The following is a 6,986-nucleotide window of genomic DNA, read 5'->3' on the forward strand; positions in this document are numbered from 1 at the left end:
TGGTTGCTTCTAGAGAATGTCATCCTGAGTGAGATAACCCAGTCACAAAAGAACAGACATAATATGCAGTCACTGATAGTGGGATGCTAACCACAGAGGCTCGTACTGCCCCAGGAACAACTTGCAGACTGTGTGAAGTTCAAGAAAAAAAGAAAAGAAAATAAAAACAAAACAAAACAAACAACAACAAAAAAGTCATGCTCAGTCCTTCCACACCAAGAAAAAGTTGACTAATTCCAGGTTACATCCTGTTTTACATGTAGTTTTTGCTCATTGTAACTAGTAAGACCTTAATGCAAAGTATCAATCCTTAACAAAAGAAAAAAAATGCCAAGCACTGACACAATTGTAATTTTATACATTTATGTAAAAATGTTAATTTTTTTCTTTTACCTTTGTTTTTTAAAATATATTAAAAAAAAAAAAAAAGAACTGAAGTCATAAACTCTACAACCTCCCCATGGCATTCTGATGTTGTGCCCCTATTTGGAAAAGAAGATATAAAAAGATTTTTGGAGTCTCGTGGGCCAGTGACACCCAGAAATTAGAAGTTTTTGGAACCCGGGAGGTCGCGGACTGCTCTTCCGCGGCTGTCTTCATGCCACAGAATGAATATATTGAATTGCACCGCAAACGATATGGATATCGTTGTGACTACCCTGAGAAAAAGAGAAAGAAAGAAGGTCGGGAGGCCCATGAACACTCAAAGAAAGCAAAAAAAAAAAAAAAAAAAAAATGATTGGCCTGAAAGCTAAGGTCTACCATAAACAGCGCCATGCAGAGAATATACAAATGAAAAAGACTATTAAGATGCATGAAAAGAGAAACACCAAGCAGAAGGATGATGAGAAGACTCCACAGGGAGCAGTCCCTGCCTATCTGCTGGACAGAGGGGGCAGTCAAGAGCAAAAGTACTTTCCAACATGATTAAGCAGAAACGAAAAGAAAAGGCGGGAAGATGGGAGGTTCCTCTACCCAAACTTCGTGCCCAAGGAGAAACAGAAGTATTGAAAGTTATTCGAACAGGAAAAAGAAAAAAGAAGGCATGGAAGAGAATGGTTACTAAAGTCTGCTTTGTTGGTGATGGTTTTACAAGAAAACCACCTAAATATGAGAGGTTCATTAGGCCAATGGGTCTGCGTTTCAAAAAAGCCCATGTCACACACCCTGAGCTGAAAGCTACCTTTTGTCTGCCTATACTTGATGTGAAAAAGAATCCATCATCCCCACTGTATACAACCCTGGGTGTGATCACCAAAGGCACAGTTATTGAAGTGAATATGAGCGAGTTGGGCCTTGTGACACAAGGAGGCAAGGTGATTTGGGGAAAGTATGCCCAAGTTACCAACAATCCTGAAAACGATGGATGCATAAATGCAGTCCTGCTGGTTTGACAGTGATGTCATACAAGTCATTCCACTCACTACAGAAGACTACACAGTCAGGAAAACACCACCGCTGTGACCTTTTTGAACTACCAAGCAGCCTTACGCCATGTGCATTTATCAAGTATCTATTAAATTGTAAAGGAAAATAAAACATCGTCTAATTAAAAAAAAAAAGATTTTTGAATTGCATAAGAGAAACTGGGACAGGTACCTGACAATTATGTACCTTAGGTGGTTAGGTTTTTTGACATGTTTTGAAAATGTGATGAAGCAGGCTGACATCTCAGTTGAGGGTACTACTATGTAGTCACGGTGAAAAATGATAGCTATGGAATAGGATATCTGAACACTTTACAATAAGTATTATAGAAGTGTGATCTTGACCCTGAAATGTATACATTTAGAAGAAATTATGAAGAGAAAACTTTCTGTGTTGACTGAATGTGTGTGTGTGTGTATGTGTGTGTGTGTGTGTGTGAGTGTGTGTGTGTGTGTGTGTGTATTTATGCAAGGAAACGTAGAAGAAACTATTGCTATTTTAATTTCTTTCAGTCTCTACCTATTAATTTGAGACAGAATCTATCCCTGAACCCAGAACTCACTTTTATTTTGGCAATGCTTGAAGCCACCAAATTCCATTAATCTTCCTGTCTTCACTTTTTGTGAGCTTAGGTAATCATAATTGGGTAAAAATATTCTTAACACTCAAGTTAACTGTTCAAATTTTATCTAAGAAAAACAACCTATTTGAGCTTGGTTTTGACGCAGTGTATTATTAAAATATGATTTTGTTAGAATTGTATTTAAATATACTATCTGACTCCTTTATTGTATATTATTCATAACTTGGGAAGAAACACTAATATTGTTCTCCTGGGTTGATATTTGATAAAGAACTTGATAGACCAAAAAAGTGTTAGAGTTTTACAGAATGAGTGGTTAATCATCATAAAAGTTGTATCTAAATTCTAATGAATCTAAGTCAGGCAAAATGATGATTAATACCTGAAATGGGAATTTGGGATAAATATGGGAAAAAATTTACATTCCATCATTAAAACTTAAATGTGGAGTCTGGCATGGGACTGCATGTCTTTAGTCTTAGTACTTGGTAGGCACAAGCAGTTGATTTTCTGAGTTCAAGGCCAACTTGATCTATTTCCAGGAATACAGAACTATTCACACAGAAACTGTCTTGAAAAACAAAAGCAAACACTAAAACAGAACAAAACAAATACTCTCAAATTTCTTTCTCACTTGGATACTTTTTTTCTTGGTCTCACTTTTCTTTTCTTTCCTTTTCTTTTTATTATTTGAGTTCTAAAGAAAGAAAGAAACAAAGAAAGTCATAAGGTTGGGTGAGTGAGGTGATAGGAAGGAAGTGGGGGATTGAAAACATATTAGAATAAACATTATTTCAATAAAAAAAATTTAAAGGTTAAATACATAAATAATCTGGAGCTAATGATATAATATGAAATGGCATAGGTATTTCAGTTTACCATAACTCATTTGTAAAGGGAACTTGAAGGTATATATTCTCTTTATTTATTTATTCGTGTATTTTTGAAAGAACATGTCACTCTGAGGCTCATTATATAGTTCAGGTTGGCCACACATTTTCAGGAACTTTCTGCCTCAGCATAAGTGTTAGTTATAAAAGACAAGACCATTATGCCTACCATTTCTTGTATATATTACTTTAAATTAGTTGTAGTCTTAAGTGGCCTTGCAGAGGGCAAAAATAGGTAGCTGCAAGGATAAATGAATTTAATTGGTAATAATGAATGGTACGTTTCAGAGAAATATTAGATTTTGAGTAGATTTACCAACAAAATGGAAATGTTGATGGTAATGTATAGTTTGGTTACCTGAACTAGTCATTACACATTTGTATATACATTAAAATAACACATTGTGGCTCTCATAAATATATACAAAATATATGAGGAAAATAAGTCAATAAAGTGTTCTGTGGTCTTTACTTGAAGATTTTTGCATTTTTAGGAGTAGTCTGAGGATTGTAGAGAAATAGTTTAGTCATTAGAAACATTTGCTGCTCTTGCAAAGAACAGGAGTTTGAATCCAAGCATCTATATTAGATGGTTCATAACCTTCTCTCCTTCCTATAAATAAGGGTCCAGAGAACCTGACTCCCCTATCACCATGTTTTAGTTCTGTAAGCAGCCTAATGTACATACGCCTTCATGATTACACACAAACAAATAAGTACATATATGTGAATACATATCCTTGAAAAAATTTTAAAGTATACTAACAAAATATAAAAATGTAGGCTTAGATTTTTCAAAGCCTGGTTTATATAGAGTTCTTAAATGCTCGAGCCAACATTTTAGCCCAATGAATAAAAGTAGGGGAAAATGATAGTTAATTGAACAAGGAGGTTATGAACTTGTTTAGAAGTAATACTTAGGGTGATTACAGTTTTCTTTGTCGGGATATCAGCAGTCCGTTCCCATAGCAAATATTAAATTCAATGAGCGGTGGCAATTTAATCTGAGAGCAAACATGAAACATGAACCAATATCAGGGACTTGATCCAGCAGGAACTGTGTTGCTTTGCCTAATTGACCAAAGTCAAATGAAGTGCCAAGAATCAACCTGAATACCACAAGAAGTTCTTTTATGTGTTTCTCTCAATGAAGTGAAGACTAGCAAAGAAAAGCAAAGAGAAGTGAAGACCAGCAACACATTTCATGGAGTAACTGCAGGAGCATCAAAGTCCAGAAAAGCATTCCAAGGCATAGAATGCAAGAGTGTCCTCTCACTGTCTGTGGGGTTCTATTAATATTCTTTCTAAACATTGCATATCATCTTAAGCATCCACCCCAGAAACATCCCACACCCTCTCAAGTATCCATTTCTCCAAAACATTATATGCCCTCTCAAGTGTCTGCATCAGCAAGACATGTTCTCACAAGACAGTTTTCAGAAAGACATCATGTTACCTGAAATTTCCACTTCATAAAGCCTAGACCTTCTGACAGTTTAAGAACATGAACCTGTGGATTGAGGAGTGCAATAAGGATACTGAGTGCTCTTTCCAAAAAATAGGTTTCAGTCTCTTCTTTTAAACTTACGTTTCTGTTAGATATTTTCTATACTTACATTTCAAGTGTAATTCCCTTCTCCAGTTTTCCCTCTAGAATTCCCCTGTAAGGTGACAGAACTCTCTCATGGAGGCAGAGGGAGGAAAATGGGATAGGTTTCAGTCTCTTTCAACCACCTACAGGTCTAATTCAACTATAGTTTCAGTGGCAAGAGATCTCATGCCTTTTCCTGGCCTATCATGTCACTGCATGAACATACTGCATAGATAAACGGAAGACAAAACATCCATAACACAAAATAAAAATTAAAAAATAAAGTTCAAAAAATTCAAGGACGAAACTAAGATACATAACAGAACATGACATTCAGATAAGCATTTTACTAAAGGAAAGGCTCAATTATAATCAAGATCTGGAATGCCAAACTCATACTGATTTGACCGTGATGCCTCATAAGTACATTGTCTTTTTTTTCAGTTTTCTTATTTATTTATTTATTATTGGATATTTTATGTATTTGCATTTCAAATGCATTCCATTTCTCTCCTTTTCTATTCACCAAACCTTGCTTTCTTTCTTTTTTTTTATCTCTCTTACAACTTTATTTTAAAGAAAGAGGGGTACATACACAGATTTTTAAAGGCATTTTGGCTTAACACTATACGAATATTTTTGTTAGTAATTAATGCTTTTAGAGGCTTGCTACCATGCATTGAAATCCCACTATTTACCATAAGCATAAAGCACATGTAGGACAGAACGTAAAAGGGAAACAGATTTCTTGGTGAGTAAAGATTAAGCATAATGGTCTTTGAATAACGAAAACTGCTAAAAAGCTATATTCCTAGCTCTTGGAATATTAATGATTTAAGGTCCAGGTGTACCACACTCTGAGGGGGTGCTATATGTTTATTTTTTCCTAAGAAGGACTGAGGCTTTTTTTTTTTTTTTTTGGCCGTTGTTTGTCTTGGGCCTCATATGGCCTGTAAGTTGTTTCTGGGGTGTTCTGAGCTTTCTGGGGTTAGTATCCATCCAATTATCAGTGACTGCATATTATGTCTGTTCTCTTGTAACTGGGTTACCTCATTCAGGATGATATTCTCTAGATGCATCCATTTTCCTAAAAATTTTATAAAGTCATTGTTTCTGATAGCTGAGTAGTACTCCATTATGTAAATATACTGCAATTTTTGTATCCATACTTCTACTGGAGGGCATCTGGGTTCTTTCCAGCTTCTTACTATTATAAATAGGGCTGCAATAAACATTATGGTGCATGTGCCCTTATTGTATGTTGGAGCATCACTGACGAATATGCCCATAAGTGGAATAACTGGGTTTTCAGGTAGAACTATGTCCAACTTTCTGACGAAACACCAGACTGATTTCCAGAGTAGTTTTACCAGTTTAAAACACAACCAACAGTGGAGGAGTGTTCCTCTTTCTCCACATCCTTGCCAGCATCTGCTGTTATCTGAGTTTTGGATCTTAGCTATTCTGACTGGTTTGAGGTGAAATCTCAGGGTCGTTTTGATTTGCATTACCCTTATGACCAGGGAGGTCTAACTCTTCATTAGATATTCCTCAATTAAGAAATTTTGTTTAGCTCTGTACTCCATTTTAAATAGGATTGTTTGATTCTCTGATGTCTAACTTCTTGAGTCCTTTGTATACATTGGATATTAGACCTCTATCAGATGAGGGGTTGGTAAAGATACTTTCCCAATCTCTTGGCTGCCATATTGTTTTCTTGACAATTTTCTTATTTTACAGAAACTTTGCAATCTCATTAAGATCTATTTCTTGACCTTTGATATTAGAGCACAAACCATTAGTGTTCTGTTCAGAAAATTTTCCCCTGTGCTTATGAGTTCTGAGGTTATCCCTACTTTCTCTTCTAATAGTTTCAGTGTATCTGGTTTAATGTGGAGATCTTTGATCCACTTACACTTGAAATTTGTACAAGGAGATAAGGAAGGTTCTATTTCATTCTTCTGCAGCTAACAGCCAGTTGAACCAACACCATTTGTTGAAGAGGTTGTTCTTTTTCCATTGAATGTGATAGAATTCCACATTGTTTTTTGGTTTGGAGGCTTTTGATGACTGGTTCTATTATTTGGTGTTATAGTATTATTTAGATGGCTTACCTGGTCCTGGTTTAACTTTAGTATCTGGTATCTGTCTAGGAATTCATCCATTTCTTCTATATTTTCCAGATTTGTTGTGTATAGGGTTTATAGTAGGATCAGAAGATTTCTTGAATTTTCTCAGTTTCAGTTGTTGGTCTTCACTTTCATTTCTATTTTGTTAATTTGGATACTCACTCTTTGCCCTCTAGTTAGTCTGGACAAGGGTTTATCAATCTTGTTAACTTTCTCAAATAACGAGCTCTTGGTTTTGTTGATTCATTGAATGGTTCTTTTTGCTTCTATTTGGTCAATTTCTGCTCTGAGTTTGATTATTTCTTGCTGTCTACTTCTTTTGGGTTATCTGCTTTGTTTTGTTCTAGAGCTTTTAACTGTGCTGT

The 6,986-nt window shown here is 35.5% G+C and overlaps 1 pseudogene across 1 annotated transcript; it reads left to right on the forward strand.

The window, feature by feature from the left end:
• The first annotated feature begins 598 nt into the window (after positions 1-598).
• LOC308423147 (ribosome biogenesis protein NSA2 homolog) lies at positions 599-1,394 on the forward strand (annotated as a pseudogene). The gene has a single exon. The product of its transcript is annotated as a ribosome biogenesis protein NSA2 homolog (transcript).
• The last annotated feature ends 5,592 nt before the right edge of the window (positions 1,395-6,986 follow it).

Source organism: Micromys minutus (assembly GCF_963924665.1).
Source record: "Micromys minutus genome assembly, chromosome: 8".
In the NCBI taxonomy this organism is placed as follows: Eukaryota; Metazoa; Chordata; class Mammalia; order Rodentia; family Muridae; genus Micromys; species Micromys minutus.